Below are 20769 nucleotides of genomic sequence, written 5' to 3' on the forward strand. Positions count from 1 at the left end.
ACACTGTTTGTACCTGTGCTGGGTGATGTGCAGTGTTTGTATTGTACATGCCATAAGTGTTGAACATAGCCTGAGAAGGGGGTAAAAGCAGTAACTGCTATTTCAGCTTCCCAGCTGATAATTATATGGAAATATATACCAAATAAAGGTCAGTCTGCACAGCAGCTCAAGTTTCTGAAAATGGCTAAAGCACAAACATCGCCTAGTTTATTTCAAGCTCTTTTGCTCCTCTAATGTTAAGAACAAACAGAGGCATGTTATATGTATCGTTAAAGCTGGAGCTCCAGTAAGACAATACTTGCTACCAATTGCAAATCTTTCAATAAATCTTTCTGCTATCCTCAGTTCTGCAGACTTTCTGTGGAAGTATCAGAGCTGTCCAAATCAATGAGTAAAAACACAAGTCAAATGAAGGCAGAATAACAAAGCAGTTTCTGTCCTCTTGCCTTCAGCTGTAGGCTCTACTAACAGCTTTTTCAATGGCCAGTCTTATGAATATCTTATGAAACAAAACAAAAGAACACCTGAGATAAAATAGTGTAGTGGAGACATAAAGAAGGAAAAATTACTTCCTATTTTTGGTTAATGTGTATATGTAAAGGTGTAGAAGGCTATTTTTTCTTGGCTATATCAAGTCTTATTTTCTCTGTTTTAACTCAGGAACTGGAATGGGAGCTTTCTCTGACATCAGTTGATGGAATGGCATGTATGAATCTTTAACAAAGAGGTTTTTTTTTTCTCCTAAGTGTTCATCAGGAGATTGTGACTCAGCTATCAACAAAAGTGGACAATTTTAAACACTGACTAAAAGTCTCTCCTCTTGTGCACTTCTCTTATAGCTTAGATCCTTTCAGGCGAGGGCAGTCTCTTCTGTATCCTACATGAAGTGCCTAGCATGTTGGTTTTTAATAGCACCCAAAAATTTCCTGTGATTCTAGTAACCTGCTGTAGTTGTGTACCCTGTTGTTGCTGGAAGACACTGTTGACAAGACCTGATATTTTTAATATAAAAACAGGCATGGGAAAAATCCTCTAGTGTTTTTTTTTTTTTTTTTTTATAAAGAGTCAAACAAAAACGCAAAAAACTTTCCTGCTGCTTTAAAAGTATTAGGCCGATATTCAACTCAAAACACTGTTGCAATGGTCAGCTTGAGATACAGCATAAAGTCAGAACTAACATTGCTGCAGGAGCTATGTTTTATTGCTACTGGTTCTGTCCCCATTTATCCCATGAGTTAATATTCTGTTACACCTTATAAGAAAACTATTGTCTGGAAGTGTGTACAGTTTCTAAATATACTCCAGCTGAGGAAGGAGGCAAGATTCAGTGGAAATTTATAATGGAGCAATCTGGTTCCCGCTGCATGCTTTCATGTAACATTATGGGATCAGGGTCTGCCTCTGAAGCAGCCTGTGGATGAAGATTCCTTTTAAGCTGTAGCTTAGCCCTAGAGCAATAATTTTTCCTCCTTTTTTGCCTATTTGTTAAGTTCAGAGTGACGTATTGGATATGTCCCTTCACTGCTTCTAGAGGTTTGTCTGAGATTTTTAAACTAGTGTTGTGCCCAGCAGTACACAAATATTTTAAGAGGGTTTTTTTGTAATCTGTAGTGTGTCTAATCCTTTCAGTCTTTCACATAAAATTAGTGCTTAGTTTTAATGCTCTAATGTCTGAGTGGATTTTGTTTACATCACATCTAGGTCTTTGGAGTACAGTGGGTTTAAGTCTTAGTCTTATCTGAAGATACATAACAATCATCTTGAGAACGTAATCTTGGAAGCAGTCTTGTGTGAATACTTCCAGAATGTATTCCCTTCCCTGATCTGTTATCAGGGAGGAGTAGTCTTCATGAGATGGAAGGCTAGAGATTTTTTTAAAAATTGACTCAATTCAAAACAAAATCTAGCATTTCTTATTGAACAAGCATTTAGATTCTGGTGTATTTTTCTTGTTGAATATATTTCTTGAGTGAGTTGCTTTAATTAAAATGTGAAATCCTTATCACTTGCTCTTGCTAGTGCTGAAAAACATAACTTAGGCTAACCTGAATTTTTGGATAAGCTTAGTAACTAATAGTGGAGTCAGTAATATAACTACTTAGATCTTGTTGCTTGAATTTCCTTTTTAGATCTTTTTATTTGGTTTTTCTTTCCTGCTAAAGAGCCCCATGAAGTCACATACAACATTGTATGTATTTCTTGCACAGGAAGGATAGTCTGTTTACTTAGAGATGAAAAATACCTAAATTAATTCATACATGAATTTGAAACCTTATGTTCACGTTAGGGAAAACAAAGTTGATCCATATTTTTGGCCAAATGAGTCCTTAAATTAGTCAAGAGATTAACCGTACACAAGTATTGCGAGAAAGTATGTGATGCAATTTATTTGTTGCACTTTAAATATCTTCGCACTGCCTAATCGTATGGATAGCTTTTGGTTTGGGATGCAATTATTTTGACTGATAAAATGTACCAAGACTAGTACAATATGTCCCATGTAGAGGAGACTTAATTGCTGAGAGGTGTCTGAAAATGTTGCGGTTCTTTATAATTGGTTTTCCCCTTCTATAAATGAAAATCTGTAAAGTTAAATGTTAGTGTAAATAGGAAGATGCAGCCCCTGACATCTTCCTTAGAAGATGAATATGGTATCCGCATCCTGTCTGGCAGTTTTGCTAATTGCATTTTTTTTTGTATAGACAAATACTTGACTTGTCTAACAATGTTAAATGGATGCTGAACCTTTAAAACACATTTCTTATAATTTTGCTAACTTCAGCTAAAATTGAAATTGAAATTCTTTCAGATCAAATTAATCTGTCTGCTTGGTTTTTTGCATATAAACTTTTATGCTAATGAAGACACTTGGCCTACCCATCCTGATAGTTGTGGTTAATGGTCCTGATTATCAGCTGGGTCTTTACCTAGCACCTAGATTTGTGGGCACTCCTATGCTTGCAATAATCACGCCCACAGAAATTAAGCCCCATACCTCACGTACTAATATGATACCATTAATTCGAGTGATCGCTGTTCTTATACTCTCGTTGACACAGGGAGAGACGCCAGTGTGTATTCAGAGGTTTCAGTAAATACCTAGATCTTGTTGAGGACGTGATGGAATAGGTGCGTTTTAAACCATGCTGAAGAAATGAGTGCACAGCAGTGGCAGCAGCAGAGTCTGCCTATGTCATACTTTTGTATTCTTATAAATTATTTACATCCAGCCCAAGTGCTTGGCGGTTTCTACTGCTGCCCTTTCCAAGTCTCCACTCCCAACAAGAGTGGGGATCCTTTCAGCCCCTGATGCCAGCCCTCCCACTGACTTGGGAGGGTTTGCCTGCTGGTCCCAGGGCCAAGTGCTTGAGTGTGCTGAGATGGGATGGGCAAAATGATTGGAATTGGGTTCCACTAGTGAATAAACTCCCAGGGAACTAAGGACCATCACAAACCTCCCCACCTTCTGCTCCGAGTGCAAGGTGTATTTCTTCTTTGAATGTGCATCACTGTGATTCCCCACTGTGGGTGCATATATGCCTTGTGCACATGAAAGTGGAATGTTTTGAATAACTGTGTCCAATGGGGCTGAGCTTGTACCCTGTGCTCCCGTGTGAGGCATAAAGGGTGGAGCGGCCCTGACTTTCGCTTAGTTTCCTTTTAGCATCCATGGCAGCAGGAGGGAACCCGCACTGCCCAACCCACTTCGGCATTTGTCCTTAACTATGTTGTGAAGCAATCATTCACTCTTTTTCTGTTTAGTTTACCCATTTGTTTTTATTTGGACATTAGTGCACCTAAGGAGAAAGGGTGGTTTTTGGTGTCTACTGTTACCTAGAGAATTGGCTGAGCAGGGATAGATCCTGAAAAGAATCCATGGCAAGTTGAGATTCTGATTTGGCCCTTTTCACCCAGCCGCAGTGATCTCTCGATCAACCAAGAGAAATTATCCCTGAACATCCAGTGCAAATGTTAGGAATCATAGGAGCCAGAATAGATTTGGAAGTAGTTTACGCATATCTACCTCAGGACACATTCCTTGCAATCTATTCCCTGGTAAATGGGATGATCACTGACCCCACCTTCACTTTACAGACTCTTCTTACAGTATTGGGCCATGTGACTGCATGTACGTATGTGACGCTGCTTGCCAGACTTCACCTGAGGCCCCTACAATTCTAGCTCTGATCAGTATATTAGCCAGGAAACGCCAGTGAGCAAATCAGTGGTAATACCATCTTGTGTCTGCAGAGCACTGACCGGGTGGCTACATCTTGACAATATCCAGAAAGGAGAACTGTTAGAAACCCCGTCACCATCTAGAACACTGATCGTGGATGTATCCATGAGTGGCTGGGACACCCACCTGGACTATCTCCAAATACAAAGTACTTCACCCAGAGCCAGTGTCACTACAGTTGATGGCCTGGATGCTGGTTTGAGTACCATGGAAGAGGACTGCTCATCGCTTGTCCAGGATATGCTGGTGTACACCAGGAAACCAGCCACAAGAAGAACCTATTCCATTAAGTGATAGAAATTTTCCATATTGGTGACCCAGTAGGGCCAAATGCTTGAACAGGCCACTGTACCAGGAATACTTAGTGCAGTCAAAGCAATCTGGACTTTTCGATCAAAGTCCATCTCGCAGTGAATTCAGCATACTGCCCTTTGATGCAATCACTCTCTTTTTCTCATCCAACAGTATCAAGTTCTTCAAGGGCCTGATACATGTCTAGTCACTGGTCACACAACCAACCCTGGCCTGGGATCTGAACATCATTGTCCTGAAACTTATGGAGTCACTATTCAGGGAGTGCTTAATTTACCATTTTGTCTGTAAGACCGTCTTTGTGTTGGCTATTGCTTTGATTACGAGAGTAAGTAAGCTATGAGCTCTCATGGCGCACCTTCCCCCTCCCGTGTATCTCCTTCCTTCAAGACAGGGTGGTTCTGATGCTGCACATGAAGTTCATCGCCAAGGTGGTGTCTGAATTTCATTTGAACCAATGTTTCAATACACAAAATCCAGAAAAACCATTCGTCTGCACGCACTTCTCCCCCTGGTGAGAGGATGAGAACACGAACATGTGACAATGTTAGTCATACGACTTAATGCGCTAATGGAAGGTGCTCAGATACGGTGGGGTGTGTGTGTGTGTGTGTGGTGTCAGAATGTATATAGAATAGAAGAGTGGGCTAGCATTCTTGGACTAGGAACCCGAAGAGCAACCAAACCTGAGAAGGTTTATATTGGACTTCTGTTATCCTGTTCTTTGTCAATAAAGTCAAACTTCAGAATGAGATGAGTTTTACCGTATAAAGTTGGGTGGCAGAGACCTCTCTTCTCAAGTTTCTGTAGTGCTTCTCACAATCCAGCAGAAGACTGTTGTGCCCAGTTCTGCCACATGAACAGTGGAGAAACAATGGCATTGTCTTTTATGCTGCGCTACCAGGGAACTGCATGAAGGGTCTTGAGCATGAAGCAGGACCAAGGAGCAGTCTGTGTAGATCCAGCAAAGAGACACGCTTGCAGTTTTTCAAAAGTAACTCTCTTATTGTTGAATCTGAAGTTCCTGAAAATGGTAGTGGGCATAGTACATGCTAAATAAACTGTTATAAAATTTCACAGAATGCTGTAAACTGTTTTGCCAATAAACTAATTTTATAGTAGATCAATAGGTTCCATTTGTAGAGTGGTTGAACAGTCTTTAGCTTAATAGCTCTTTTGCCTGAAGTAATGTTATATGGTCAAGATTAATGGGTAGGTATAGTATCCTTGTCAGTTTCAACACATTTTTCTTTATATACTCTCATTAGATTAATGACGCTATTTAGTCTATAGAGCAATCATTATGAATTTGTTTCCAATGTATTTATGATCTGATAGAAGCTTGCAAATCAGTAAATATTGATACAAAAAGTACACTTCACTTACAACGGAAACTGAGATTCCAATGATCAGGTTTTTTTATTCAATTAAACTGTAAAAGATACCCAAATTTCAGCCTTTGCCTGAATGAAATCTCATTAACCTGACAGAGGCCCTACTCTCTACCATGTATGTTTGGAAGTAAGTTATCCATAGACCTAGAGACAGCCATTTTAATGGCCTGCCGCCATAGGTGCTAACTTTCTAATGTGCCGAGGATTGCTCTGTCCCAGGCCCCACCCGCACTCCACGCCTTCCCCCAAGGCCACTCCCCCATCACGCCTCTTCCTGCCTCCATTTCACCCCCTCCCCTGAGCGTGCCCCACCCTCACTCCTCCCAGCGCCTCCTGCATGCCCTGGAGCAGCTAATCCGTGGCAGGTGGGAGGCGCTGGGAGCGAGGGTGAGGCGCTGATTGGTGGGGTTGCCAGCAGACGGGAAGCAGGGAGGGGAGGGAGAGGCGCTGATTGGAGGACTGCCAGTGGGTGCTCAGCACCCACCTTTTCTCCCCCTCCCCCCGTGGGTGATCCAGCTGTTTTTTGTTTTGTGGTTGAAATTTGGATTTCTACTACAATAAGGACACCTCTCCAGAGCTCTAGATTCTTCTGAAGCTTTTTTTTAAAGCAACTCTTATCAACAACCATAATGACTGTACCTCATCTAATTTACCTGTAGTGAGAACCCAATATACCTCCCTGTATTGTGCTTACAGATATGAGAACCATCCTGTTTATGCCATCCTCCGGTTCACAGTGAACATCTAATATATTATCTATAGGCAGTACAGAAATTGCACGGGATTGAATATATTCTACCATTTCACCATCTCCAAAGAAACCAATGTACTTCATCCACTCTGTCACATATTGGCTAGAAGACACACATTGTAGCTACATAATAATCCATCTTCCCTGTGTGGCTAAAAGACTCCTTCAGAAACAGTTATCATAAGTACCCTTTGGGCTGTCCATTTCCCAGGCCATTAAAATATATCACAGATAGCAGTGACCACAGTAGCTGATAAACACCTTAGGCAGGTAGCTAGAATGCAATTATTTTCATGTTGTCGGTGATGCTTTGTGTATGCCCTTTTATACATTTGGGGAGGGGAGTGTGTGTGTTTGTCCAAGTTGATCTCATTTCAAGAAACTTAAATCTAAACTTCCTAACTTCCGAACTTAACTATGAGGCACAAATAAAGCTGTTGACAAATGTGTATTCAACCCTAACTTAACTGGTCCGGGCAAAGTTGTTTTTCCTGGCAAATAACTTAATAAAAAAAAAAAACGCACCACAACTTGTGTATCCAATAGTGAACTTGGTTGGAATGTGCTTTTGTATGTCTTCAGAGCTTAAACAATCCCAGTGGGAGAAAGAGTAAGTACAGTTTACAGATGTACAACACCTGCAACTCTGTGATCTTCAGCGTATGTTTGCTGCCTTAAAAAAATGGGCTGTTCTTTCAATTTTTTGACATGGTATAGTGCAAGGTTTGTTGTTACCTCAGCTCAGTGTAAATCTTGATGCTGAATATATTTTAGCTGAGGATAATGCATTTTCTCTTGCAATAGTTTTTTGGTAAAAACTCATCTGTTGTGGTAAGCGTATCTTTGGATGAAGAAAAACAATCAAACTCTAAGGCATTTAAACTAATGTACTGTTTTTAAAGTTCTGCAGAATATCTCCTGGTAGAGAGATCTGGAATCTCTACCGTGCTAGTCTAGGCATGTTTAATCACTGTACTGTGAATATTGTAACCCTTTTATTAAAACAAAGCTTCCAGTCATGAAAAAGTAAGCATTCTGTTGTCGGTTTAAAATTGGGAATGCTTTTAATTATTCCCGAAACCTACACAATTACTGCAAAAGCAAATCTTTATCCTAATGTAAAATCAATAAAAATAATGCAATTTGTATCTAGTCAAGTGCTTTAGGAATTGTTAATGCAAAAAGTGTTCTTTCTTGATTTAGCAGCAACAGGTTTTCTAATAAATCCAAATCAAGGACTTCAGATTAAAAAAATGTAATTTTAATTGATTCATTTTTCCCAAGAGACTATCGCCAGGATGACTCTACTTAGAATGCAAATTGTGTAGAGGAGAAATGCTACTGAAACAGTTGTAAATAATGCTTAAAAAAAAAGTTTAATTGAATTTTTACTGTAAAGTCAATTTGGTTAGTGATCTTCAGTACTTATTTCAGTTCAGTTAAATATTTATGGGGTTTTGTGCTATTGGGGAAGGTATGCTTGGATCTTTAAGAGGTTACACAGAACCTCTTGAGCTTTGGGTTAGTTTTTGTAGTGGTATCTGAAGCGGCAAAAGGCTGCTTCTGTTTTTGGAGATGAGTGTCATCCGGGCTGGTGAAAAATCAGTCTCTTTTTAGAAAATGTTCACATTGATATTCTAGTTACACATTGAAAATCAAATGTGTTAAATTTCATAACTATATTTAGGCTCACATTTTCCGTGTCTGTGAAAGCTTGCCTTTTCTCTGGCAAAAATGAAAATTTCATTTGTAGGTCAGGAGAAATGTTTAATATAAAGTAACTTTTATATCATAGTTGGACAAATTCAGAAGGCTAAAAAAATTACATAAAGTTTACTAAAGCTATTTTTTCTTGTATCCCAATAAAGCTAGATTGATTTCTTTTAAAAGTGGAGGGGGAAAATAGGAAAGAAGCAGTTTTTTCTCACCATCTTGAGTGTGCCATAAGGATAAGATTGTACCTTGGTAAAAATTTCCTTGTAATTACGAGAGCTGTAGGAAGCTACTTTTTAATGAGCTTGTGAGCATTTGATGAAAAGATCTAGGCTGCTATTGACATTTCATAGCAGTTCACAAAAACAGAAAGCAAGTAAAGATGATTCTGTTTGTTAGAATGATGAGAATTCCTTCTTCCACAAAATGGAGCCTGACTGCACACATACTGGGGAAATAAGTAACCAATAAAAACGAATAATTGGTACTATCTATGTATTCAGAATAGCTGCAAGAACTAATGCATAAAACATTGGTAAAACTAACTTTGGGGGAGAAATAACCTGGGATTGGTAGAAAACATTACCTAACCAGGTGTATCAGGATATTGTAATCAGTGCATGTGCTGAATGAATAGGCCCTTAAACGTTCTTCTAAATATTGAATTACCTTAGTGCTAACTAGGAGAACTCATCAGTGTAGACCAGGGGTCAGCAACCTTTCAGAAGTGGTGTGCCGAGTCTTCATTTATTCACTCTGATTTAAGGTTTCGCCTGCCAGTAATACATTTTAAGGTTTTTAGAAGGTCTCTTTCTACAAGTCTATAATATAGAACTAAACTATTGTTGTATGTAAAGTAAATAAGGTTTTTAAAATATTTAAGAAGCTTCATTTAAAATGCAGAGCCCCCCGGACCAGTGGCCAGGACCCAGGCAGTGTGAGTACCACGGAAAATCAGCATGCGTGCCATAGATTCTAAACCAGGGGTGGGCAACCTATCTTAAAATGTGTGATTGAAGAACATTGGTATATGTCAGATCAGAGGCGGGCAAACTACAGCCCGCGGGACCCGCCTGCCCGGTCCCCATAGCTCCCGGCCTGGGAGGCGCACCCCCGGCCCTTTCCTTGCTGTTCCCCCTCCTCCACAGCCTCAGCTCGCCCCGCCCCCGGCGCAATGCTCTGGGCGGCGGGGCTGCGAGCTCCTGGGGCAGTGCCGCTGCAGAGCTGCGGCCTGACCCGGTGCTATGAGCTGCGTGGTGGTGTGGCTGGCTCCGGCTGCCTGTCCTGGTGCTCTGGGCTGCACGGCTGTAGCGCCGCCAGCCACCGGTGCTCCAGGCAGCGCGGTAAGGGGGCAGAGAGCAGGGGAAGTTGGATAGAGAGCAGGGGAGTTTGGGTGGGTGGTCGGGGCTGGGGTGTGGATAGGGGTTGGGGCAGTCAGGGGGGGGGAACAGGGGGGTTGAATGGGGGTAGGGGTCCTGGGGGGCAGTCAGGAAGGAGAGGGGTGGTTGGATGGGATGGTGGGGGGCAGTCAGGGGTGGAGGTTCCAGGGGCGGTCAGGAGACAAGGAGCAGGGAGTGGATGGGACGGGGTTCTGAGGGGGGGGGGCATCAGGGAATGGGGGGTTGGGGTTGGATGGGGCAGGAGTCTGGAGGGCGCTGTCAGGAGGTGAGAAGCAGGGGGGATCGAATAGGGGGCAGGGGCCAGGCCACGCCTGGCTGTTTGGGGAGGCAGTGTCCCCTAACTGGCCCTCCATACAATTTCTGAAGCCCGGTGCAGCCCTCAGGCCAAAACGTTTGCCCGCCCCTGTGACAGATCGTTCCTTGTTACCAGAGGAAAATGATGCAAGACTGAAATTATAGTCTTTTGTTGGAAGATTACTGAAGATGAGAAAATACCTTTGCATGGCTTCTTACTTGTGACTAATGGGTTTTTCATAAACACTCCATTTGTAGAGAGCTACATGACTCTGGTTATTTTGTGTTCCGTTTTGATGCCAATACTTCCTCTGGAAAAAATGCTCCTTTTTTTCCCTCACAACATTGATAATGATTTATGAATTTTATTGCAGCAGCACCTACAGGTCCCATTCAGGGATTAGTGCCAATTACACTAAGAGCTGTACAGACGTGAAGTAAAAGAGCTTGCACGTTTGGAGGTGAAATCATGGCCCCACTGAAGTCAATTGCAAAACTCCCATTGACTTCAGAGTGGCCAGGATTTCACTCTTGATTTAAAACAAATGTAATAAATTCGGGATGAATAGAATGGAGAGGACCAGGAAACAAAGATGCGTATGTAAAAGTTCACTTGACATTTCAATCTTCAGCAGCAAACTTGCTCTTCTCCATTAACCTTAGCTCCACCAAAGTCCACGCTGCGTAGACAGACTGGTTCATGTTTACTTTCCTGTAAGTATGGCCTATGTTCTCTGTTCCCAGATGAATACATTTATATTTAGCAATTTAAGATGTATGTCATTTGCTTGCACCCATTTTACCAAGCAATCCAGATTGCTTTGTATCAACGACCTGTCGTTTTCATTATTCACCACTCCTCCAGTCTGTCATCTGCTGACTTGATCAAGTGACTCTTTTTTATTTTCTTCCACTAAAAATGTTAAATAGCGTAGGGCCAAGAACCATTCCTTGTGGGACCCCACTAGAAACGCTCCCATTCAATGATTCCTCATTTACAATTACATTTTGAGACCTATCAATTAGCCAGTTATTAATCCATTTAATAGATGCCATGTTAATTTTCTGTCCTAGTTTTTAGTCAGAATGTCCTATGGTACCAAGTCAAACACCTTGTAGAAATCTCAGTGTATTACCTCAGCACTATTAACTTTATCAACCAGATTTGTAATCTCATAAAAAAAAAATATATCAAATTTAATTTGACAGGATCTATTTTCCATAAACTCATGTTGATTGGTATTAATTGTATACATACATAAATTATACATATAAAAATAAATGGTTTGGACTTTTATGCTGTATGTGCATTATAAATGTGATCTAGTCATGGCCACTTGTACCTAAGTACCATTTGTTCTGTGATCAGTTCCTGTTTATACATCAAAATGAAGTCTAATATAGAATTCCTCAGCGTTGGATGCAACACCTTTTGATTTAAGGAACTGTCATGTATAATGTTTAGAAATTCCAAGGATGTTTTAGTACTGGCAGCATGAGACCTCCAGCATATGTTATCAATATCTTGATTTTATGCTAAAGGAATGCTCATATCTTCCCTGTTCTTACTCTCCCCTTTTGTTATTAGTTGAACACGCTACTGACTATGCTAGACAACTTGTCCCTGGGGAGATTGCCCTTTCTACAGAGGGGGGAGGCCATCCCAACTATACAGCCTCCTCTAACCATAGAAGATGAACCAGTGTTCCACAAAACCAAAACCCTCCTCCACATACCTCGCCACTTCCAGGTTCTACTTCCATCACTTGTGAGACAAGAAGGTTATGACAATTTTGTTTGAAGGCTCTTCTTCAGCATGCTTCCAAGTTCCTTGAAGTCCTCTATTATGCATTGGCATTAGTGCTGATGTAAACCATCACCAGTGGGTGCTTGCCCACTGACTTCAGAAGCTTATCCAATCTAAATAATGTCTTGTCTCTTGACTCCAGGAAGGCAACACAGTCCTCTTGTCCACCTGTTCCGTGCAGAATGTTCTTTTGATTCTTCTGAATATTGAATCCCCAGTAAGGATCGTTTATCTTCCTTAGACAATTGGAGAACTCTTTGGGCCAGCTTTATTTTCTTGTAGGTTGGGCTTAGCTGCCCTCCACACGTGTGTCCCATACATCTCTCCATTCCCTTGGACCAGTGGGATCTGAGGAGGTATCTTCCACAGTTTCCATGTTGAGGACCTGGAATCAGTTGGAAACTTGGATGATAGTTATGTCATATGTAGCTGTGTGAAGGAGGCAACCAATATGTCTGATGGGGAAGGGGACAAAACTCCCAGATAGGGGCCTAATCCTGTTTCCAGTGAAGTCAGAACTCCCTTTACCTTCAGTGAGAATGGGATCAGTTTCCGGTTTACAGGGTTTTCAGCTGTTTGGAAAGGCACAAAGAGAGAAACAGTAATTATTTCTCTTTCCTTATATTTTTAGTATGATGTAGTGGAATAATATAGCATATTAAAAAGCACTGGAAGCTTCAAAATTGGGTATAGCTGAGTTCTGCAGTTCTTTGAGCACCAGATGTTAGGGTTGTGATAAGCCTAAGCAAAATACTGGTGGGCTTTAGGTGCAAGTTTGTCTATCAAAAAAATCATGAGTTTAGCTGATCTTGTCTGTTCAGAAACCTTTTGGTAGGGGAGTAAATTAAGAGACTTTATTGACAGCAGCTGCTTAAGTAGCGAAATAGTCTAAAGATTCCATTGTTGAACTCGGACTACAGCATCCTCTGAGCTGTGCAGACCTGTATTTGACGACTGTGTAGCTGAGGAATGTTTATCTAGACTGTTACTAGGACTGAAGAAAGCTCCTAAAATCCCAGATCCCAACTGAACACAGGCTCACAAAGCCTAATCCTGCAGTCCCTCAGACAAAAATCCCTTTGTGAGTCTTGTTGGAAGTTGCACCTTAAAGTCTACAGGACGGGAGCTAATCCTTTCATGCAGGAAATAAAAACCGTGTTGCAAACCCAGACAAATCAGACTGCTCATGCTAGTACAAAGATTGTTCTGTTGCAATTTCTTTCTCATGAAACGGAGTAAAAGGTCGCTGCTGTTCCTTTGCTCTAGTTAATTTATATTGATGGACAAACAAGGTTTCTCTAGCTGACTTTTTACCAAAGATTGATGCCATGCAGAAAAGCAGAGTGGGAGATATTCCCTGAACGATAGTAAAAAGACCTGGGTCAGAGTTTTCTTCTTTGTGGGCTATATGACGTATAGGGGTTGAAGCTTAATTAGTATCACTTTTGGGGGGGAGGGGAGATGCTGCATATAATTCTTTATAGTGGGCTTTAAAATATTTCCTTGTATAATTCAGCAATAAGAACACTTAATCTATTTTGAGAAGCTAAACCAAAGATTTTTAGAGGGAGCCTCTTGATTAAGGTAGATTGTGAACCTTGTCTGCTAATTCTTATCCCTGTTTTGTATACAAGAGATCTGTATCTTCCTGGCTCCCCTAAGTATTTGGAGCCTTTAGTCATAGAGGCTACTGGATAGAAAGAAAAAATAACAGAAGCATCCTAAAGACCTTTTATATGTGTGTATATATATATAGAGAGAGAGAGAGGCTGGCATTTGTCCATGTAATCCTTTTAATCCCAGAAAATAAAAATATTTTTGCTAATCACGAGTACTGAACTAATAAAGTGAAACATTTCCTTCCTTCACATTTTGTTCCTTCCATTACTTCTGCTGTTCTATAACTTTAGCTCATTCCTTTTTCTTGGAGCATAGTGTAAAATAATTTGCAACATGCTTAGAATGGCTATTTTGTCTTCCCCTGTGAAAAAGATAACTGATCACAACAGATTTTTCTCCAGTCTGCTGTGGTCTATCTATTTTTAGTCTCCAGATTTATAAATATTGTCATGGTTTTCTCAAAACACCAAATGGCTACAGGATCCTGAAGTTGGAGGCAACTCTATGGCCCAGACCCTGAGCTTCATGTGAGGATTAGAGGATATTAACGTACATGTACTAATGGTCCATTGAGCTAGCTTTGTGCTCCCCTAGTCTGAGGCTGGCAGTGAGCTAGTCAGGTCTCCTGAGGTTAAGTTAGAGCAGGCTAAAGGCCCCCAGATGCTATTACGTTTTCCAGCCAATGCTGAGGCACAAGCAATGCCCCCTATAGTGCTGACCAAGAGTGGAGAGCATACGGCTACATTGCCCAAGGATTCTCCTACACCGGGGTGATTCTCCAGGAGCTGAGTAAACTAGATTTTTAGGACCTGTTTGCATTGGGAGAGTAGCAGATAGTGTTTTGAACAGAGCCATGGTTTAGGCTTTGCGTGTTTTCCTTGAGGATCCAAAGAGACTGAGGCAGTTTCACCTTGCATTTTAGTTCGATTGTGCAAGACTCAAGTTAGTACAGCTGTCGGCCACACTCCCCACGGAGGGATCTAAATCCGGTGTTGGCATGGAGGATGTGGTTCCTATTCTCTGCACTTAGGAAATTCCCCTGGAAGAGGATGCTGTTGGTGCTGTTGCTTCTCTTTAGTGCTTCCCTGTCAACCGAGTAAAACGGATGTGATCCTGATCAAGGCAGTTATGTGTAGGGTCAGCAAAAGCCCTACTTTACTTATTTTCTTCCACATTAGCAGAAGATCATGTCTGCTATATTAAAGCACTTTACTAATATGGCCCCATTGAAGTGGAAAATAAGGACCTTGCATCTAATGGAGGATTGAAACAAAGGAGGGGAATACGGAAACCTGCAGGAAAAATCGGGGGAAGAGACAAGCAAAAACAAAGGGTGGTGGGAGAAATGAGAGATGGACCTCAAAAGGGTTTGGGAAACAAACTAAGGCTATCCTTCTCTTGAGTGTTTGTTGGTTTTTTTGCAGAGGAAGCTGTTTAGTCTGAGTATACTGAGAAGGAAAGTCTGTTCCTCCCCCTCTGTCTTTTTCGAGTGAATTGGGGTGTCACATGTATAAGGGATCAAGACCCCAACACCATTTTAAAGACAGAACTACTCTGTTAAAGGTGATCTGGAGAAGAGAACTTTAAATTTTCATGGAAGTGACTACTTTACAGCCATGCTTTATTTTATTGTCTGCTCTGTGTGGCGACAACATTTGAGACCGTTGAGTAATTAACACTTGCCCCTGTAACGTTTCACAATCTGGAGCTGACTGCAGTAGGAGGAGGTCTGTGTAAGAGAAACAGTTGCATTAAGAATTCAATGCAACATAATAGCTTTAGGAATTCACTCCCTGATCTGTCCTCCTTACCTTTCTGCTTGTAACAGTCTCTAGTGTTTATACTTTGAACTGGGCCATTCGTGGATGGGAGCATTCCAGCCATTACTAGAGAGAGTCTGGCAATTGGTTATAATTTAATAGAGGATAATGCAGGGTACAGGATGGCTTTTTACTGCACTGCCAGTCCTAAATAACCAGTGATTGCAGCTAGGTTTTCTCATATGACATTACAGCTGTGTCAGATCCCTCTAGTGCACTTCCCTTCTGTAAAGACTGAAAATAATTCAGCTGTGCAACAGTGCTGACTGTGAAAACGTTACTTTGTCTATTAGACTATTTCCTCAAACCATCTCCGCTACTGGGTAGTAGTAGAATCACATTAGATTCCACCTAGAAAATATCTCCCCTTTAACTATGGTGTAATCACTATTTCCTAGTCATAGGGACACTTTGTAATAATTTGAAAAGTCTAAAGCAGATAAGCTTAGCTCCACCAGTGAGGCAGCTCATTTTAAGTCTTTATTTTTTTCTTTAGTGCATCATTATGAAGCACACCGATATAATCCATCACTCATACCTTTTCCCTGAGTCAAGAAATAGCCAATCCTAAACCTTAACAGTACAGGCTACTAAAAGACCTGGCTACATGTCTGTGTGTAAACTACCTTCTGCTTGTGCATCAAGAGCAGAGCTTTCCAGGCTCACTGCATTATAAGGTGTTGGACTAATCGCTATAGGTCTCTCCTCCCCCACACACCATAATTCCATCCATAGAAGGACCCATAAGGCAGAGATAATGGAGTAGTATCCAATAAAATAGCCTTCGGTCTTTCTGATGGATGACACATTGACTGGAATGTCAGTCCTGTAGTAGGGTGTGCCTTACCATGCAGTCCGTAATGCCGTTATTTTAGGTTTCCTAAGGACAAACCATTTAAACATGCTGATCTCCTAATAGTTAACCAAGGAGTGACATTGGGCATTAAGTAATTGCTAAGGCTGCAGGGATATGAGACTAATAAAACTTTGTCTGAGGGAGTATTTGGTGATAGTAGTTAATCTTGGATATTAAGCTCTGCATGGCTGGGATTTGCCTGCCTGCCTGTCCGTACAGACCTTTGCTGGAAGGGTCCCTAATCCTGTCTGGGGCTGCTGGGCATTACCACAATGCAAATAATAATAATTAGCAACCTGACCAAATAGAATAGGTACTTGCCTGTAGTTCCCTTTAGAATATTACATTTGAATGTTCTCAGGAATCAACATAGCTGGTATTTATTGAGCCCAGTGTTTTGTGGGGAAGGACTGGATGGATATGAGGCTGTACAGGTTTTTTTTGTTTTTTGTTTTTGTTTTTTTGTTCTTCCACTCACCTGTGCTCTCATATTCCAAATTCCTTGGCATGTTTGTTGCTGGTACAATTCAAGACCACTCTTCCTGAATAAATGACTTGTATACAACTAATGCAAGTACATACTTAGGTCTAGATTTGGTGGGAGGTTGTCCGTTTTTCCATAAATTATGGGTTGTGTTCTGTAGAGTGTGTATACAGTAAAGCAGTGGTTCTCAACGAGGGGTACATGTACCCTCCCCTGGGGGTACATAGAGGTCTTCCAGGGGTATATTAACTCATCTAGACACTTGCCTAGTTTTACAACAGGCTACATAAAAAGTACTAGTGAAGTCAGCACAAACTAAAATGTCATACAGACAAAATGAGAATGTAAGCAATTTTTCAGTACTAGTGTGCTGTGACACTTCTTTTTTGTATTTTTGTCTGATTTTTTGTAAGCAGTTTTTAAGTGAGGTGAAACTTGGGGTACACAAGACAAATCTGACTCCTGAAAGTGGGTGCAGTAGTCTGGAAAGGTTGAGAACCACTGCAGTAAAGCATAGGTGAAAACAGTGCAGCCCCCAAATATTTGCATAACTAAGACAATTTTAGTCCTCTCATAGGGTCCTAATATAAGGTTTGTAAAATATGAAACATTTAGCTGTGCCTGACAGAGCTGCAAATGGATATGGCAAAGATTCAAATTAGAAAAATGTAAAACTACTGTACATAGAGTTTAATAGCAAAACCAGCAGAGCGGAAAATCTCGAAGATCAGGGAAGACTACAGGTTGATCTAATTAGCGAATTATTAAAGCCTGAATCTGGACACTAAAAAAAATGTCCTTCCAGACAGAGAGGTCATGGGAGATGTGTAACCCCAATGTATATCCTACATGGGACCTGCCTCTTATTTTGAGCTAACATCCTTGACCCTCAAGCAGACTGCCTTCTCAGAATGGTTTGGCATAATATAAAAGTTTTATGTTAGCCAGCCAACTCAAATTCCTAGTGGCCAAAATGAATTTAAAAACTAGCGTCCCTGTAATATGTTCCACGTTCAAATGCCTGTTACATCCCAACCCGGCAATTCTAAACTCAGATCAACTGGCTGAAAGTAATCTTGCAAATAACGAGAATGTAGCATTAACAGTGGTCAGAATATTTTCCCCCCCCCCAAAATTCCTTTCATTGTTAATTTTGCCTCTCCTCCCGAAGTCAAAAAGCTTTACTGCAAAAGTCTTAAAACTTAGGATACAATGAGCTCAAAGCACATATAGTGGGGGAATTGTCTTTATTCCACAGCTCCTATTGTTATAAAGAACAGAGGTTGAAATCCTTTTGACCTTTCTTTGGACCGCCTCTTAAAGTCATAATTCTGTTCTCTGTCTATTGGACATTAAGTAGCTGCTTCCTTTATAACCAATTCATTGTAAGGAAGTTAGTTTTGTCCCTCTGCGTCTGAAACTGTTTTGCTATCAACTGACTTTCAGCAGATTTTTATAACCTATCATTTGTTCTGTCTTCTAGCTTTTCATTAGTTTTTTCTGAAGAACAAAAGCAGTAACTATAAGAGGATACTGTGCAATCTTGTACCTTATTACATATGCACTTTCATGGGGCATATTGTGAAATATGGTATATAAACTGTTCCTCTTCTGTTTTTGTGTAAAAGATAGATCTGCCTTTGTGGTGAGTTTTCAATAGAAAAGAGGATTTGAATGTTATCTTAGTCTGTTTCCTACCCAATGCTTGGTGCTCCTCTGGCTTGCAGGATATGAAAAACTGTAAAAAGAGAATGTGTCCTAAACAGATCTGTCAGTGACGTTAATGCTGGAGTCTAAACAGAGTACGGAGTACCAGATAGGGCTTGTTTTCAGGAATTAAAGGGAGAAAATGCAGTATCCCTCCCAAAAATAGACCGATATAACATAGGTGGAAGAATCCATTGTTAAATGCTCATCATTTTAGCTCTTGGACTTTCTCTGTTCAACTATCTAGAACTTGGCCACTGTTTACTGGTATGTACACTTTTTTACATACCAGGCTAGGCCTTAGCAAGCAAGATTTCACAAAGTGACGCACACTTTTCACTTTGTCTGAGCTGACTGTTAACTCAGTAAAATACTTGTGGTGTTCCTCTAGGACGCTGGCAAATTGCAGTTACGTGTGTTCGGTGTGAATATTAAAGCCAACAAAAAGGAATCTTTACCCTTTGCTGAGCATGCCATGAGGTCAAAGTGGGAGGTGAATAAAGTCTGCTGCTGAGCTCAAGTTAATTTGGTTTTGTAACCTTCCTGTTTGCTTTTGAAAATAGTCCATCTGGGAAATCATAGGTTCATGCTTAATTCACATTTATCAGTGATAAGGTTCACAGTCACTGCCAATATCTTGTATTATGTACTCTGAGAAGAGAGGGAATATTTACAATTGTTGTTTTATCTCATAATTGAGAGCTAGGGGGGAAAATACATCCATTGGGGTAAGTAGCAGCAATCAAAGCAGCAAAACCTTCAGTGGAAAATAGTTTTTATAAACTTTTCCTATTTTATATTCTTCAGTGTTCTGCAGACCATTCTCTTTGAAGATATGTAATTGGAAGCAGCAAAAATTCACTGAAATGTTTAATAATTCTGCTGCTGATTAAGTGTCAGCCATAGGTCTTTCATGCAGCACCATCTGTACAGAATTCCAAAATTTGCTAAGCAATAAAGGCATAGTCAACCAGTTATTTTAGATATTTTAAGTTGACTTAAGACAAAGTTTCCAATATTTCTTTGACTTATTTTATGTATTGTATGAGAGAATAAAAGGAGGAAAACTATATTTTCAAATTATACAAGTATATGGTCTCAAATTACTTAAGCTGCAAATAAGGTAACTTTCAGTGGAAGTGTAACACAGCCATGTGCAATGTTGCACTCTCTGTGTGTACTACAAGATCTGTATTCATCAACACACATCTTGGCACTCTTTTTATTATCTTGGGGAAATGAGAAGCCCAAGCCCAGAGAGAGATGGATACAGAATAAGGAAAATGGAAACTTCTTTTCCACCATGAATATTGATTGATAAAAATCTGTTTTTTGTGATATTGTAGCCCATGGTATCCTGGATTTACTGCAAGAAATAGCAAGCTAAATTAATCATCCAGAAATGGTGAAAGTAAAACCGAGGGGGATTACCTCCAACAAATAGACTAGACTGACAATATATTGGAGCATGTGTTTCAAAGGTATCACGTGTATCGTATTTTTACAGTGTGAGACCTTTGTCTAATGGGCATTGGCCAAAGCAATTTCCCTTTTATACCAGCATTGTCCCGTTTGTGCCTTCTCCAGCAGAGTGATCAAAATTTAAATTTATCTCCAGTGTATTGGACACACTTCTTGCATCAGATGAATTTAGCCCCCTGATGCTTGTGAAGTGGCAGCAGGACTTGTTGGATCAGTGTTTGGAGGGTTAGCCACATTGCAAAACTTTTGATCTCCAGCAAAAAGTTCAGGCTAAGGTAATAAGTTTCCATTCTATCAATAGCTTTGCTAAGAGAACATGGACGTTGCCAAGACAAAGTTGAATGCTCCAGTCTACTCTGGCCCCATGTGCGTATGCATTATGACATCAATGTGGTGTTTAACTACATGACCACATACTTTTTCTCCAATATAATAGAATATGTACAATCTTGCCCATAATCTGATAGCATAATATCATATAATGTTTTTCCATTTTTATATACCTGCCCTATATTCCGTGTCCTAATGGTCCAGTGTATCTTTGACTTTGGCTTAACCAGTATCTTCTCTCTAAGGTGTGTATATTTTAATAATATAAGGGGCAGCCACATACGATACACTTGCTTTTCAGCCACCAGCACAGCCTTTTAGATCCAAATCTGTGGCTGAGTCATTCAGCTACAAAGGTAACATAGCTGAAAATGTTGGTGGCCTATATATGCCAACACCCTGTCACCATTACTGTATTATGTTTAATACACAGTATGTTGTGTAAGGATGTTTTATGATATACTTGTCACATAAATATTTGAGCTCAACGTGCAGAGCTCTGGGCAGCACTAGGAGATGTTGCGTATCTATGGTTGTAGAATAAATTGTATTGTATGAG

The 20769-nt window shown here is 40.5% G+C and overlaps 1 protein-coding gene across 6 annotated transcripts in view; it reads left to right on the forward strand.

Moving 5' to 3' along the window:
• GLCE (glucuronic acid epimerase) overlaps nucleotides 1-20769 on the forward strand; it is a 104793-nt gene that overhangs the window by 48871 nt on the left and 35153 nt on the right. The window lies entirely within an intron of this gene.

The sequence above is a fragment of the Trachemys scripta genome, chromosome 10 (assembly GCF_013100865.1).
Source record: "Trachemys scripta elegans isolate TJP31775 chromosome 10, CAS_Tse_1.0, whole genome shotgun sequence".
Taxonomy (NCBI): Eukaryota; Metazoa; Chordata; order Testudines; family Emydidae; genus Trachemys; species Trachemys scripta.